Source organism: Denticeps clupeoides, chromosome 10 (assembly GCF_900700375.1).
Source record: "Denticeps clupeoides chromosome 10, fDenClu1.1, whole genome shotgun sequence".
NCBI lineage: Eukaryota > Metazoa > Chordata > Actinopteri > Clupeiformes > Denticipitidae > Denticeps > Denticeps clupeoides.
In genome coordinates this window covers 9,245,508-9,262,676 of record NC_041716.1, presented here as the reverse complement: position 1 = coordinate 9,262,676, position 17,169 = coordinate 9,245,508, and positions in this window count along the sequence as shown.

The window sequence follows — 17,169 nt, the reverse complement described above, 5'->3', positions numbered from 1 at the left end:
CCCTCGGCCTGGCTCCCCGGCGTGGTCCCGCTTGGCGGCCCCGGACCCTCGGCCTGGCTCCCCGGCGTGGTCCCGCATGGCGGCCCCGGACCCTCGGCCTGGCTCCCCGGCGTGTGTCCCGCATGGCGGCCCCGGACCCTCGGCCTGGCTCCCCGGCGTGGTCCCGCATGGCGGCCCCGGACCCTCGGCCTGGCTCCCCGGCGTGGTCCCGCATGGCGGCCCCGGACTCCCGTACCTGCACACAATAATCAGGGCCGATCCATCTGGGTACGTGTGGGCCCTGTCTCCACATGTCCCCTCTGACACGTCTTGTGTCACCCCCTGCACCGCGCAGGGAGATTGTCCCAGAGCCTCCGGCGACTGTTCCAGGCACGCCAGGCTGGTGCCTTCTGGGACTATGCAGCCCCTCTCGCTGCACGGCCCTGGTGCCAAGGGGGGGGGCATTGCCAGACCATCCGGCTAGCCCCTTCTGCGTCCGTTGGGACAAGCAGGCCCTCTTCCTGCCTGTCCCAGCTGGGTCCTCATGCCTACCCGGGGGCTCTATGGCGCTCCACCCCTCTGGAGGCAGACGCAGGCCCATGCCTGGCCCGCCCTCCTCACTGGCTACCGGAGGACCCAGCTCCATCGCTTCCCCACCTCCCCTCCACTCAGGAGGAGTCCCCAAACCGAACTGCACCCCCCCAAAAAATTCTTTGGGGGAGTACCCCCCCCGGCTGGACTTAGGGGTACCTTGGGGCTTGTCCACCTCGCCTTGGACCAGCACATTCGGGTCAGGAACCTCCTCCCTGGGGTTCGGCTCCGCGGCTGGGTCGCCATCTGGTGGACACAAAGAGGGGAAGTGGGGGCGACATACGGACACATATGCCACACAGACACACACAGACAGAGACAGACAGAAGAGAGGGTCGTCTGGCTCCCTCTCTGGGCTCTCCGGGACCTCCTCAGGGGGCACAGCCAGGATCTCGGGAGAAGCGACCTTCTCGTCGCCCACCAGTGCTGGGTCTTCTTGCCCCGGATCCTGACTGGCACTGGATGTGGTGGAGGGGCAGAGTTCGATCCCTGGCTCAGGCCGATCAAACTCCGCCCTCAGTCTCTGTTGGAAGTCCCGAAAACTCCTGTCTGTCTCTCCCTGCTGCCAGAGGGTTGTGCTCCAGCCCCATGCTGATCCAGTCAGACACTTGAGGATGGTAGTGATCTCGTCTGTGTCTGCTGCCCCACTGAAGGGTCCCGGGACAATTGGGCTGTCCCACACGGGGCTGGGCACGTCGCTGGAGATGGTGGTTGGTGTGTGGTGTGGAGGGGGGTGGACGTCTTCTCCAGCAGGTGTGGACGCTGGTGCTGCGCTGCCATTTTGCTGGGGAACGTCCGGGCAGAGGGAAGGCGGGTCGGCGACTGGAGCAGGAATGGAGGATTCCCTGCGAGGCAGTCCCGGCAGCGCAGTTGCTGGCTGGCGACCTCCCGTCGCCCTCTTCCACCAGCTTTCCTCACACTGCTGGGAGGGACGTGGGTCTCCACGGACCTCGTGACGATCCTGGATGGGCGCGATGGGCGGAGCCATCCCGGCACCGACTGCCCAAACGGCGTCATCCTGGTCGTCGTCCGTGTCAACCTCGTACCCCCGGAAGTCACATGGGTCATCACGGACGCCGCGATGATCTCGGACGCGCACGCTGGGCGGAGCCATCCCGGCACCGACCGCCCACCGAAAATCCACGTCATCATCGCTTTCGTCATCCGTGTCCTCCCACCGGTGACTCCAAGGGTCGTCCACCCTGCGGACATCCTGGACCCATGGCGCGATAAGCTCCCATGGGCAGTACTCTGGCCATTCGGGCTGGAGGCTGCCCACCTCCTCGCTGGAGGAACGCCGCCGTTGTTGTTGCCGCTTCTCACCCCCCTGGAAGTGACGTGGGTCCCCACGGACCTTGCGACGATCGCAGACTGGCGCGATGGGCGGAGCCCAACTCTCGTCTCCCGTGCTCTCGTCGTCGTCCGTGTCGTCCACGGGGAGCCTGGCCAGCAGAGCGCAGAGTTCTTGGCTCGACATGGCAAAGATCGTGGGGGTCGCATCTTCTGCGCTCGCTGCCCACGTCACTTCCTCGCTGCTGCCGACGCCAACGTCCTCGCTCCGCCCACTCACCCGCCGACGTTGTCGCTTCCGGGTTTCGCGGAGTTTCCCGGGGGTGACGTCATCACGCGGCGCCGCGTACCACGGCTTCTCGGGGAGAAAACGCTCCACCAGAACGGGCGGCGCGTCTCTCCCCTGGCGTCCGCGTTCGCCGCGCCGGGCTGCGTCCTTCGCGGCGTTTCTTCTCCTCTGCTTTCTACCTCTGCGCTTTTGGGTGGGTCGCTGGCATTCTGTCACGTCTACGGACTTACGGGGGAAGGAAGCGCAGAGGTCTGACATGCTGGGAAGGGGTTTTATTATTAAATAAACAATAAACACAAATAAAGACGGGCGCGGTGGCCGAAAACAATTTAACTTAAATACAGATAAACTAAAACTAACCCGTAGGCGTGTGGCGATTGCCAGAACTCAAGAACATAAAGACATTCACTCAGGGAAGTCAAGTTCATGTCTGAGTTCACGAAAATGCCAGCGACCCCGAACGGGCGGAAACTTCCGGCATTTATGGGGCGTCAGGATTGAGTTCCGGTGTGGAGCCCAGCTGCAGGCAATCCTGACAACTACCATTGTTTGCTCTAGGGGACTAATGATTGTAAGTCACTTTGGATGAAGGGTGGACGAGTGTGTCAGCTAAATGGCATAAATGTAAACTTTAACCAAAGATTAAAGCATAAAAATCAAGCATAATAATCGTTGTAGAACAGTTCCACAACTGGGGCATAACAGAAAAGCTTTGGTGCTACTTAGCAGGTTAAATGACCAACTACATTATTATTGCATGTGAACATGGATTGTGATACGATGCTTAAATCACTACTGAACTTTACTGTGATGGCGAGGACAGTTTTGTACAGGGGGACTGTCGCGTACCATGAAAGGGAAACAACATTTGTGGAGCTGTCATGTCTTGGATACACTTGGATCTACCTTGGCTCAGGCTATATCTGTTTAGGCAAATTTTCCACAATCCTGCACACAGAAAACAGAGCGCTCCTTCTTGGCAAGTAACAAGATTTTAGGCGAAGAAAACGCATAGATCGGCAGTGTTTTGTTGGCCAGAGGAGAAGGGCATTGTTAGTGCCTATGGCCACACTGGTAATAAATTACAATGTTTGCAAAGAGCTGCTGCATGGTGGATCAGCGGAAATCATTTTTACTGCAGGGGCAAAAGAAAGCGGATCTGCACTTAACCAACAGCAAATGGATCTCTTGAAAAAATATTTAAATATCTAAAGTGATCTTCAACCGGGTCACTGTTGCAGCTTCTACAGTAAACACATGCAGTCTGGATGCCCTGTGACCTTTGACCTGCATTTCTTGATAGCCAAGTAACGATAGTGTAAGCGATAGTCTAAGCCTCATCCATGTACGTTAAAATAAAATTACCCTCATTACAGCCAGCCAAACATAATGCCTACCGTTAGGTTATAAGACTACTGGTTCAGTCCTTAGTAATCTCACGACTTGACTACTGTAACTCCCTTCTAGCTGGTCTACCACTATGTACCATCCGACCTCTACAACTAATACAAAATGCAGCAGCACGACTGATCTTCAACCTTCCCAAATTCTCCCATACCGCCCCTCTGCTACTGGCTCCCAGTAGCTGCACGCATCAGGTTCAAAATACTGATGCTGGCCTACAAAGCCAAACATGGAGCAGCACCATCCTACCTCACAGCCCTTATTACACCTCGCACTGCACCTCGTTTACTCCGAGCATCCAGTACTGCTCGCCTGGTCCCTCCATCTCTGAAGGTAAAAGGAAAACACTCATCTAGACTCTTCTCCGTCTTGGCCCCTCGGTGGTGGAATGAACTTCCCCTCGAGGTCAGAACAGCTCAGTCACTGAGCACCTTCAAACGACAGCTCAAGACCTTCCTCTTTAAAGAATATTTAGATTAACTTGTAATTTTCTTGTTGTTGAACTTTGTGTACAGAATCTACAACAGAGTGAATAAAAAGATTGTATTCATAGTTGGGGTCCTAGTGAACCGGAATCGATCTCTTCATCGATGGTAACTTGAAAGCACGTTGTAAGTCACTCTGGATAAGGGCGTCTGCCAAATGTCGTAAATGTAAATGTATAAGACGCAAGCTAGGCTGATGTAAAATCTGCAAGTCAACTCTGTTTGGTCTAGTTCTTTCGTCTGGTAACTGGAAGAAGTATGTGATCATTAGTCTATCCCTATATATTTGAGAAATAGATATGTTCACAGCAAGAGGTTGTTGTTTCAATGTTGTTTAAATTGGACGTGTATTAAATCAGAAAAACGATAATAATTTTAATGTTCTAGACATCTGCATGCATGTGTGGGTGTCAAAAGAATTGCCCCTAAAAATGTTTTGCATGGTTCTGATGGGTCATAAGTGTCAAAAGCTGTGTCTGTAGGTTTCTATTATCTGCATGTGTTTAAATGTAAAGGCTTTAACTTTAATTACCATCCCTGATTTTATCATCCACGCTAGGGACAAAAGCAGGATGCAGGCAACGAGTCTCTTTCAATTAAAAGTGAAACCAGGCGTAACACAAGGAAATTGAATTCCACTCTTCACAGCCGGCCAGGCAAGAAGGGAAAAGAGGCGTTTGTTTGGCGGTGTGTAGGACTGGGATAATGTCGATGGAGGAAGGGTGTGCATTTCCCATGGACCAGTCAGACGCACACACATGACACATGAGCACACACACACACACACACACACACACACACACAGACTTACAATAAACCATCACCTTCACCTTCATTTCACTCGAACAGTGGGGGCTCCTGGGTAAGTTCCAGTCCCCCCTGAGAGAGAAGCACGAGGTGATTTGTCACCAAGCTCCCCTGACCTTATATGTTCACAGAGCTCAGCGCAAAGCCTCATGCAGTGAGGCACTCAACGCCACTGGGCGTGTGATGGAGAGGTCTGGAGAAAAGAATAGTTCGTCACATCACCACAACGAGACTGCAGCCTGACAAGGGAATGAAACCCCTCGTTTACCATTCTGGGGTGAAAAAGATTAATGGTGAATGCAGAGTTTTATAACAGATCTATAAAAAACAGCAGATGTAACTACTCCGACGGTGCAGCTGCACGAAAATAGTCGATAGTCGCGAACACATCGATTGCCGTTAGCAGTTCACAAAAGCACACACACTCTGGCGATAATGTGCATTAAAGTTCCTGTTCATTTTAGTCTGGCACACACAGTCTAATGGTCTCTGTGTGTTCACTGTGTGTACATTAACACCCGTATGAGTGTTGAAGGGCCGTGATCAACACTGTGGGCAGTGAATTACAGACAAATGCAGAAGGACACACACAGTAGTGGCACAGCAGGTCAAAAGCAGTATCAAAAGTGCGTTTTTACACACACGCACACACACTATTTTTCCCACCTCACCCTGTCTCATTGACGCAGAGGTGAAAAATCCATCAAGCACCACCCTTTCCCCAGAGCAATAATTACCACAGGATTATCTCCCCTTTTCTATTAAGCACTTGACAGCAGTGACAAGACTGAACCTCCCCTCCACCCCCAACCTACACACAGACACACACACACACACACACACACACACAGATGTATTAGCAAATGACATGCTAAAAAACGGACTACTGATTTCCTTTAGGTCTGCAGTGCCTTTAAGGCCACATTGATCCTGACCCTGCGAAGATGATGACAGTGAGAAAAATCTCAGTATACAGTAGCACTGAATCTAAAAAACCCTTTAAAAGCAAGGCAAGGCCTGTGTTCCTCCTGGTGGATCTGTGGCCAAAGGTGTGAGTGAATGGCGACCCACTGACCCCCCTGTTCCCCTTAATGCACAGGGAAGCCATGTGTCACGATCCGGTCCGAAAAGGGGATCCGGACCGGAGTTTCACTGTTGTCCTGTGTAATGTTCCCTAATCGTTTTCACCTGTGTTAATTGTATAAAGCTGCCCTGTTTGTTTCTGTTCGCTGTCAGGTCTTTAACGTTATGTTCTGTGTTCACCAATGTCAACGGCGCAGATGCCTCCCCTCCCCTCCCCTCCCCTCCCCTCCCCTCCCCTCCCCTCCCCTCCCCTCCCCTCCCCTCCCCTGTCCAGTGATTCACCATTAAAACCCCTGTTTCGTGATGTCAGGTGATAGCGTCCTTCATTCCTCGTCACTCTTCGTCCTGCTCTCCGTGCACCCGCCTCGTCATGCCCGCATGGACGTGACACCATGACCCTGATATGGACAAAGCAGTGAGGGATATTGAGTAAGTGAGTTATTTTATCTAGGGTTAGCTAATTGGTTTAACTTTTTGGGCATAAAAACTGTAACAGACCAAGTGTGGGAGAGATACACAGATACAAATCATATAAAAAAATGTAGTGCCGTAACACACCACACACAAGAGCATGCAAATGTAATCTGGCACCAGCCACATTATTTCTGTCAGATTCGTTTACTGCAGTACTGTATATGCAAAATGGCTGGACAGGTGGGCCGATATTTTATTCATGCCAGCTCTAATCTGTCCAGATTTAAAGCAGAACATCAAGAGAGACTTTAAATGAAGATTTCATGAGCTTCAAAGTCTCCCTGAAACAGTTTGAACTCCTGCTCTCACTTGAGGAGGAATAATGGCGGTTCTCAGGCTGCTTGGTATGCGTGAGTTCGAGCAGGTCCGATGCGCTGCACTGACGAAAAAATGCTGGAGTGAACATTTCAGAGACCAGGAAGCACTTGACGTCTTGGCAGCGGCTGCTGTTAACTTACACAAACGTTCGCTGCTTAAGGATTCGACTCAAACGCTCTGAATGTCGACAGAGAGAAAGACTGCTAAACAGACGCAAAGGAACCATACATCCCTCCCAAACCACACATTCAAACACCACAATGGCTGCCCGACCCGTCACTTGTTGACTTGCAGGGGACCGTGAGGTACTCTGCCACAGATCATGTAGCCTTTCTGAATGTAGCCCCTCTGGTGCTGTGCAAGGGTCTCTGGGGAGACTTTCTCCCATTTCCCTGCTATAGAGCAATCATTTGATAGGGTGCTTTCACAAAGATGCGCACACGTGTGCGGTACATTAAATGCTTGTCAGCCCATCCCCAGGGCCCAATAAAGCCCAACGCTTGCCTGATTGGGTGCATTTATGGACACCGGTGAGTTATTAATAAATAAGTTAGGGGGACGGCTGAAGGCACTTTACAGCACTTAGCCACTGGCCTGTGGGGTCAGACAGAGGTCCCACAGGTAGGCAACACCTCCACAAAAGGGTTTTCAGCAAATGCAGCTCTTGCCCTCTTGGGGCTGACTCAGCATTAGTGGCTACGCTAGCAACCGAGTGACAGGCTGAGAGCGTTTATTTCGCTCAGTTATTTTTTTAGTTGTTGTTGTTGCTCTTCTGAGACTGCGGTACTTCCTCAAGCTAATCTCTCCCCGTGGAGCGCCGCAGGGTGGCCGCCCACACATCACTACCGCTCCCTCGGCCGGTCGCACATTTACAATCACGACTCGACATCTGCTCGTACAAATGGATGTGCTATAGCACGGTTGTGTACAGTTATGTCTTTTGTGAGTCTTACCACTAGCCCTACAGCTATTCTTGGACGTTTTTAGGGCCACTCTAACAGAGTCCCTAATCCCTGCACACAACAGTCATCCATCTATCCATGCCCTGGTTCCTCTTGTAAAGCTGTCCGGGGGTCCAAGAAAAAAATAAAATAAGATCCGTGAGTTGTTTAATGTGTTTGATTTTATATATTTAAGATTAATATATTTGATTGTGGTGTGGTATGATGCTGGTTGATTTTTACCTCCAGGGGCAAGGGTCCAGTTATTCTGGTGTATTGTGAATCTTGTGCTGATGTGGCTTCCTGGTAGGTTGACTGGTAGGTTGGTGGTGATGTATGTTAGTTGGGTTCATGTAGAATAAATTCACTGAAATACCTACTATTGCAATTTTTGGTCCCCATCTGAATCATCCCCCCTCTCTCCAGTTGGATCAGTACTAACAGTCTCTTTGGTGGGCATGGGTTGTCATTAGTACCTAGTCCATTTACAGCATTTATCAGACGCCAGAGCAACTTACGATCAGTAGTCACAGGGACAGTCCACCCTGGAGCAACTTAGGGTTAAGTGTCTTACTCAGGGACACAATGATAGTACGTGGTATTTGAACCTAGGACTTCTTTTTCAAAGGTGAGTGTGCTACCCACTAGGCTTCTACCACCCTTTCTAGTCCCTGTCTAGTACCCACCCTAATCTGTGTTACGTGAGTGTAGCAGGCAAGTTTACCGTAGCTCCTCACTGTTTGTGTACTCTGTTGCATTGTATTACACGTTTTTGACTTCATAGCGTACCGTGACCAGACAACCAACATTGGGGGCGTGGTTTGGCAACCAGAGGGATTGTGCTTGCTGTTTTGCCTTTGGGTTTTGTTTTGCCATGTTCCTGTTTCCTATTACATTGGAAGCTCTTATATTTGAGCTTGTTGCCCTTTAATTTTCTTTCCCAGATAAAATTTGTTTTATTGCCCAGCACTTTTCCTTTAAATTATGATCATTTAAATGCTGCTGTATTGAGTGTCATATGCCCAGGTTTTTCTCTACTTCTTTTTTTTTATTATTGAATTGTAAATTTGTGTATGGACCGGTTTTTCTTATTTGTATCTTCAGGCTTTGGAACTCCCTGCATGCAAACGGGCAGTTAAATATTGACTATTGTGTGGTTTGTGCTTCAGCCAAGGTTTTTCACTGTGTATGTGGGAATGTATTGCCAGTTGCCTGCCACCTAGAGGTAGCCACTGCCTTTTCATTTAGATTATCCTTGTTTTCTTTCATAAATTTAAATTCATATGATTTTGTCATTTTTATAGCTTGTAATAAACCGACATGGTATATATCCCTAGTGTCTATGTCCTCTAAATAAGTGACACATGGGACTCATGTCTCCTGAGTAGTGTATACCAACCTATGTATCATATTCTCTAATATTCTCAGACAATTTTAACTCCTACCCTGCTTCTGTCACATAAATATACATACCATAATCATACTATAAAGGTTGCCATCTGACCATCTCTTTACCTTGACTTGACCAACTTTAGTCAAACTTTTGTCAAGCTCATTATATCCCATGAAAAGTACACATGAGAAGCTATTCCTGGAGAAAGACCAGGATGATTGGATAAAATATCGGCCTTGCTTTTAAGAACACTGAGAATCCAGAGCACTGTTTTATTCCTTAACGCTATAGTAATTCTTATATAATCTTTGTATCTGCCTTCGTGCTCCAAATGACATTTCAGTGCACATGTACAATTATAATAAAAGTGTGTAAGGAGAGGACAGGGCAAGGATTCCTCTGTGGCCACAAAGCCCAGGAGACATCCCACTAGTCACAGATAAGCTCCATTAGTCTGGCCAACGATGTCTGGCCTTAAACATTCTCTCTCCACCATCCCCGCCAATCTCACCACTCACTCTAGCCCTGATGTGTGTATCAGTCCACTGGCCATATGTACACATACGTACACAGTAAAAATTCACTGTGAAACCTAAAGTAGTTCTTCACATCCTTATTGAACAGGAATCAATCATGTGCTGCTTAGTAGCATTATTAGTTGGATAATATATTACATTATATTATATTATTTCCACTCCTGCTAATCTGCTGCCACAGCAGAATAATGGGCATGAACAATCCATGACAGTGTTGGCACATACTGATCTCAGAGTGAAATCATGCTGTTCTCACTGTGGCACCCACAAAAAAAAGGTGACACAACTGTCTTCTATGCAGACAGTTGTCCCAATTATAGCACCTTTACTGTCTTCCTGTGTCGTGTCTTCACATGTCTGTAACTACCTGCTCCTGTCCTCACGCCTGACATCTGATTGAATACATAAACAGCCCATGCTGATAATGATTTTTTTTTTCATACTAGACTGATTTCTTGACATTTGTCATCTCTTTAGCTCTTAAAGAGATGTGACAGGTTCAGGTTCAGATATACAATTTTTTCAAGTTATTGTTCTTTTTTCATTTCACAACATAATAAATGGATTTAACTTAGTGAGAACAGGCCAATATGGTTGGGGGTGTTGGGAGGAATGACACAGTTGATAGACATTTAATGGAAGCTTGTGAGTATCAACTGCTGTTAAATATCTGCTGGACCCAAGGGAAAAATGTTAAATTTCAGCAACCATATGGAAACTAGTATATTTTTTACTGCTAGGGAGTCTAGGGAGTTATTTCTGTGGTAGATGATGAACTATAGATTAGCATCATCCTTCATTATCGGAGGAGCAGCTTCCTGTGCCTACATACAGGGAAATAACCAAACACTTCTTTGTTTGAGAATGGCTGATTCACTATCATTTGTGTGTAGGTGTGTTTAGAGGAGCAAAAATGTGCGTGTGTGTGTGTGTCACTTTGCAGAATCCATTGCGGTGGTTTAAATAAAAATGCACCTTCCCCTTCTGAGCCCTTCCCTCCTGTTCATGTGTGCAAGTAATGAGAACCTGATAAAGGTATAAATACACAAAATAACCATGTTAGAAATAAATTATAAAATCATCTCATTCTGTCATCATCTGACTTCATAGCAGATTTCGTTTCGGCTTCTGCCCCCTTATCAGCAGTTTACAGTGGCCTTCAGATTGAACCTCTTCCCCTCCTTCGTTCTCCCCCCAACATTCTGACGACTACTGCAATCTCAGCGGCTCAACTCAGACAGACTAAAGTGAACAGAAATGCCAAGCCGTGCACTTTTCCCAGGGGCTCCCGCTAACGTTCCTCGAGGCTTTCTGCTCACATCAAAGCACCTCCCCACTCACCTGGAGAAATGACAAGAGCATGCGCAACAACGGGACATCCGCCCAGTTTTTTTTACAGATGCCCAGCATGTCATGGCAACAGACAACTTTCAAGTGACATGTGACAGAAGGTGACAGAATCATCTTAAAACCTTAACTATGGAGGCAAATGCTCAGATATTAACCCGTTAACATCTCCGGGGGTCCGGACACCACCAGGGATATTCCATGTATTCAGTCCAGTTAGTGACTCCATTTATTACACGTAGGTACAAGACAACAAAGAGCATTTGTATTTATTCCTTAGGTTTCCTTTTCAACGGGTTCAGTGACTATGTTTGTGTAGCTGGAGACAGATATAGGACACAACTGCAATAAGTGCAATGCTGCACATTCAGCACAGGGCTAGTGTGTGAGGTAAAATGACACCTATGCAATGCTAACAAAGAAAATATGGAGCAAATTTACCAGTCAGGGCAGGTGAAAACCAATAGGCATAAAGCACTGAAATGTGTTAAACCTGGAGACTTTATTTCACTCCATTGCCCGGGATAAAATACATTTGAAATACCCTCTGTAGCTGACCAGATTCTTGACTATTCATTTCCAGTCTGCCAATTTCACAACACCCGGGAATTCCTGCAGAATCTGGGTTTTCTGGGACCAAGTACATGGTGTCAGGACATTGGGCAAGAGCCACATATTCTCTGCTCCAGCTGGGACACGCACAGAGTGGAAAAGTCACAGGATGGGTGCAAATTTTATTCACGGAAGGTTAATCAGTATGTGTGAAAACCCTGCCAGAATGTGTAAATAAGCATCTAAAAATAAAAAAGAAAGCACACACACACATGCTGCATTAATATATGATATGAGAAATCACTCAATTTAATTGTTATTCAATAATTATTATTATTATTATTATTATTATTTAATTTTGCACAAAACACATTGTCAAGCAATCTATTCACAAAAGCTCAATTATTTTGGCTTATTTTATTTCTCCTTGAATCTCACCATATTGCATGAAAGGACACAGACAGACATATCCTGTTCTTGTTACCATGGAAACAGGCACCAATGGCTGCCTACAAGTGAACAACGTGGCACTTTACACTGGAGCGGATATATCCCAGCATGCAAAGCAGCCGACACCAGGGATTCCCCGTTGGGAAATGCGCCTGCTGAACCTCCAGCCAATAGCAATAGAATGGCGCTGAGGTGCTCTGTCTCTGTCACATGTCTGGGGTAAAGGGATTCCACCATCTTATGGACTTAGTGTCACCACTGCTCACCTCTTCCACACATTAAGAGCCTCATTCAGTGAGTGGATCAGCCACATGCCTTAATACAGTCAGGTTCACAAGGCGGTCATAACCACATGTTCTGGGGTGGTTATGAAAACTAAGATGGAGGCTATTTTGAAAAGTCCAGTGCAAGAAACATATTTAGCCTTTTTTTGTAGCAGGAAAAAGCAAAGTATGTTTGATGAATATTTTTTGGGGTCAAATCTTTTTTCCTTCATGTCTGCTTTGTTCAGTATTGTCATCATCAAAAGCTCCATCATGAGAAGCTCATTAACCTGATGAATGATAAGAAAGTCTTCATCATAAACTTTCAGGACTGTTGGAAAACCATCCCAACATGAAATCCCTGTCTGGAGTACAAGGTCAGTGTCAGGATCATGACCAGTACATATATGTCTGGGGTGCAATAGGCATCAGTAAACTATACATTCAAGATATGCAGTATAAAAGCATATCACAGATTATGGGTTGCCGTATTAAAGTGGTAAGAAAACAGCTGCAGACTTTCTTAGTTCCACATCTACTGTTAGAGTTATCCGTCTTATCCAACACTTGTAAACCAGAGAAATGACACGAAGCAGTTGAGCTCTTTTTACTTGCAAGGAGAGCGATCAGAGACGATCATGCTTCCAAAAGCTCTGCCGTCTCTTCCGCTTCCTCTCTTTTTATTTAATAAAGGGCGGTACATTCATCACAGGATCACACCAAATAAGCTTATAATTTGCTTGTAGGGTTGTCTCTTGGTAGACGCTCCATCGCAAGGTCTTCTTTTCTTGCTTCTCTGCGGCTGCAGGCCTCCTCTTATCAAGTCGCGGTCATTCTGTTCTGCAAACAACCTTTAGCCCACCAGTTTCTCATCCAAGAGACTAATGATTAAATATAGTGCGCATATTAAAAAGATTAATACAGTTTAATACATGTGAGATATAAATGTCAAAAAGGTAATAAAAGGTAATTGCATGATAACTTAGATTTTCCAACATCTACATTCTATCTATTCACATCTAGGTGCCTAGAACATAGCACACCATATATCTCTCCACTGTCCTTGTGTGTGAATTTTCTGTCATTGTGCCAGGTTTATTTTTGTTTAGTAAAAATCCCTCTTTCATCCCATGTGGGATGTTCTCAGAGAGAAGCAACAACTCAGCCTGAACTTTCAGAATGTGGAAGACATTCAGTGAAAACACAATTTGAGGCTTGCAAATGTTTCTTTTGTCTGTTAATGTGAATTTGAGCAGGTTAATACATCCCAGTGTGTCATTAATACACATATATTATCTTTCAATGAATACCGTTATAATGTTATTCAAGGTGTAAAAGTACCCTGTCTGTGGGTGTTTTTGCACTGAGCAGACACATTTCATGTGCCAACATGGCCACACAAGATTGGGCCAAGATGCTGCCTCCCACCGTGTGGATAACTTTGTGAGGTCGTATCAGACAACTTTATCTAATCTAAGCTCCACTCCTGCATTATAGATGAGCAGAGAGTTCAGGGCTCTAAAAGAGGTCACCACACTGATGCCGAGTGCAGCGAACCATTCAGAGAACCACCGAGATAGCATCGTATCTGGCACGGACGTCTTCGTCGTGTCCCTCTCTCGTCACAGCCTGGCTGACTCAGACCTCCTTTAAAAAACAGATAGGTTACGTGCTTGCGTGTGCGCTTGGGTTTCCTTTGTGGCCACTCATCTGTGCAGCCTTGGTTACGTGGAAATTGAAAAATAATTGTTGGGATAATCATAATGAGGTACCTCTGAAGAGCGATGAAATGAAAGAGAGAGAGGGGGTGAGGGAGGTATAATTGAGAGGTGTGAAAAATTCAGAGCAGAAGTGGAAAAATAAATGGCAGTCAGCAGGATGTTCGGTGCTGAAACGTTCGAGGGATAAACCGTATCTGTACAGTTCAATGGAACATGAAATAAAATTTCTGCAAAATACATCAGTCTGAAAGCTGCATATTGATTCATATCGCATTATATACCATTTTCAGTCTTTGTTGGGTCTATATTGAATCACTTATGGCAATTCTTTAAAGAACAGGCAGTTTTTGCGATCCACTGTGTATGTAACATTTTGCCACGTTTAGGTTTTCCGCAGGATGCTCACAAAACACATTCAGTCGCACATTTTTTAGCACCTGAACTGTTTGGTGTGTGTGTGTGTGTGTGTGTGTGTGTGTGTGTGTGTGTGTGTGTGTGTGTGTGTGTGTTGTGTGTGTGTGTGTGTGTGTGTGTGTGTGTGTGTGTGTGTGTGTGTGTGTGTGTGTATATACTATATATATATATATATATATATATATATATATATATAAGAAATAGAAATGTCACAAGGACAAAAACAAAAGCAAATATCAAACCGAAAATGTTTGCTTTTGTTTTTGTCCTTGTGACTTTTCTGTTTCTTCGACATGGTTTTTACACTACAGACAAGCCGACAGTTTTTACTCACACATGTGTTTGTTTAATTTCTCCATGTTGGGCACATGACACATCACATCAGCGTACAAACCTGGCAGAATCAGGGCTGTGAGCTTGTGTGTCGAGAACACTCTTCAAAGACACCAGGCTTCAAAGCAAGCACAAACACACACACACACTTCTGAAATGCCTTGTTTTTTTTTCAAGAGATAAAAGTTGAAATGCCATCCAGAATGTTAGCCTGATTCATTTATTGCTCTTTAGAAACTTACCCCCACCCTGGTCCTCTGCAGCCATCCAGGATTTGATCCAGTAGCTGTGCTGCTTTGTAATGCACCATTGTCAGGACCATGATAATATCCTGAATGCATATGTTGCATGGATTAATATCCATGTTACATCCGAAATGTTACTCTTCCTCCAGGCCAAAACCTGTCACGGCGAAGATGGTGAAGGACGCCTTCGCACGACTTGTACACAAAGGGGGATTTATTACAAAACATAGAACATGCCTGATAACAAAAGACAAGACATATCGCTTGCAATGACCCGATATTTAGAAATGGTTCCTATGCTTCTTTGGGTGGGAGGTGAGTATTCAAGGGGATTCTCTGTCAGGCTGGATGCAGTGGGAATGTGTGGGGTTGCTTTGACAGGACAGTGGCCTCGGGCTGTCGTGACTGTCCAGTGGCTGGTCAGAGGACAACACTGCAAGCTTTTCCACAGTCAGCGCTTCACTCTGAGACTCACAGGCCAATTAGAAGGGAAACGAAGAACAACGATCATGACAGATTCCCTGCAGACTCCTGTATACAATTATCTCAAACTCAAAAAACCAACCAAGTGGCACGCACAGAATAAACTAAATTGGAGCCGCAAGTCATTATGTCCACTAAATGATGGAGCATGTGTCTGTGTCACACCAGCCTCCCCTGACTCATCAACCAAAGTGCCAATTACTGGTTCAGATACAACTAATTACCAAAACACAATCATTACCAAATATGCAAAATAACTGAGAACAGATTCAGCAATTACAGGGAAAATGATCCAGTGTTAGGCCCTTAACCAGCCTGATTTCACAGGTTTACAGATGGGGTAGAAAAGAGATACTGAATATACATGCATACATGATTTATATAAATGGTATAAATGCAGGTGATAAGGGAGAAATTCACACATTCTGCATGGTCTATTGAATTAATTATGTAAATTTTTGGTGCATTTCCAAGTATCATCAAGACAGTAAGGTGATGGTAAAAGAGGTCTTAACACTTATTTGTGACTCTCAGGGGAGGAGCGGAAGTGAAACAAACTCAAACAGCAACAATACAGATGTGGTTTGGACACCTCCTTTCAGGTGGCACCTGGCCATATGGACAGTGTGTGAACAGATGTTGTGAATGAAAGGGGCGTGTCCTCTGATCAGTACTCCGGTGGGCGGGACCATTCATTAGTATATGAATGAAAGTGAAGAGATTGTCATTCCGAAACACTGCATCACAGCACACGGTGCACAACAAAGGTCAAACAAGATCAAACAGACAGATTAGCATGACCTTGAGTCTATTAAAGCAATTCCTTTTAGCAGCTAGTTATGGCCTTTGCCACAATGAACTTCCACAAACTGACCCAATTTAACTGTGATTGATCATGTCAGCACGAGAACTCCTCTCAGCCAATCAAAATTTCCAGTTATACCAGTAGTATATATTAAAAATGACCGATTCCAAATTACTACCTAGTGATAATCGCCAAATACAGAATATGACAGAAAGGAGCACGGTTGAGGCCCTAAATACTGTATTCTTTGAAATAAAAAAAAAAATGGCGGAAGGCTTTATCCACTGGTAGGGGCTGCTCCAGTTTTGGCTGGCAGATGCACTACTGGGAATTAACTCTTCGATATGACAGATGGTGCAGTTCAATTTCTGGTCCAACTTTCCTCTTCAGCACTCTGAGGTTTGTGAAATTCTGCTTATACCCATGACACAGACAGCAAGCATCACCATGCACAGAGGATGTTTAACTGAGGGGGACGAAGAAACTTAACTACGGTTCATTTTTCAAATGATAAAAGATTTTGGAAACATCAGAAGTCCCAATGATCACTCCTGTTTGTCCAGCAAACATGAATAAGCAGATGAGTTCTCCACATTGAAAATGATATAATATGGCATCTCAGAAAAAGAGCTCTGCCAAGCACTCTGCTAGGCATAAAAAGATATTTAGGACTTGGCATAAAGCTGTTTATTAATATCAGTCTTAATCTGTCCTGGCATGAGACCAGTTTAAAACTGGATTGAAGTTGACATTTTCTGGGGGGGTTCCACATCTTGTATGTCAGCAGAACCCAGTGTGAACAGTGAGTATTTGCACCAGCCTCAGCAGCATTAGTACAATGCACCACGTACATCCCTGCACAGCAGTGAATCATGAGAGCATCCAGACAGTGTGTCTCATTCGCCTACCTGCTTCACGCCCTCGACCATAAATTTGGACAGAATGGGGCAAGAAACAAGTGGTTCA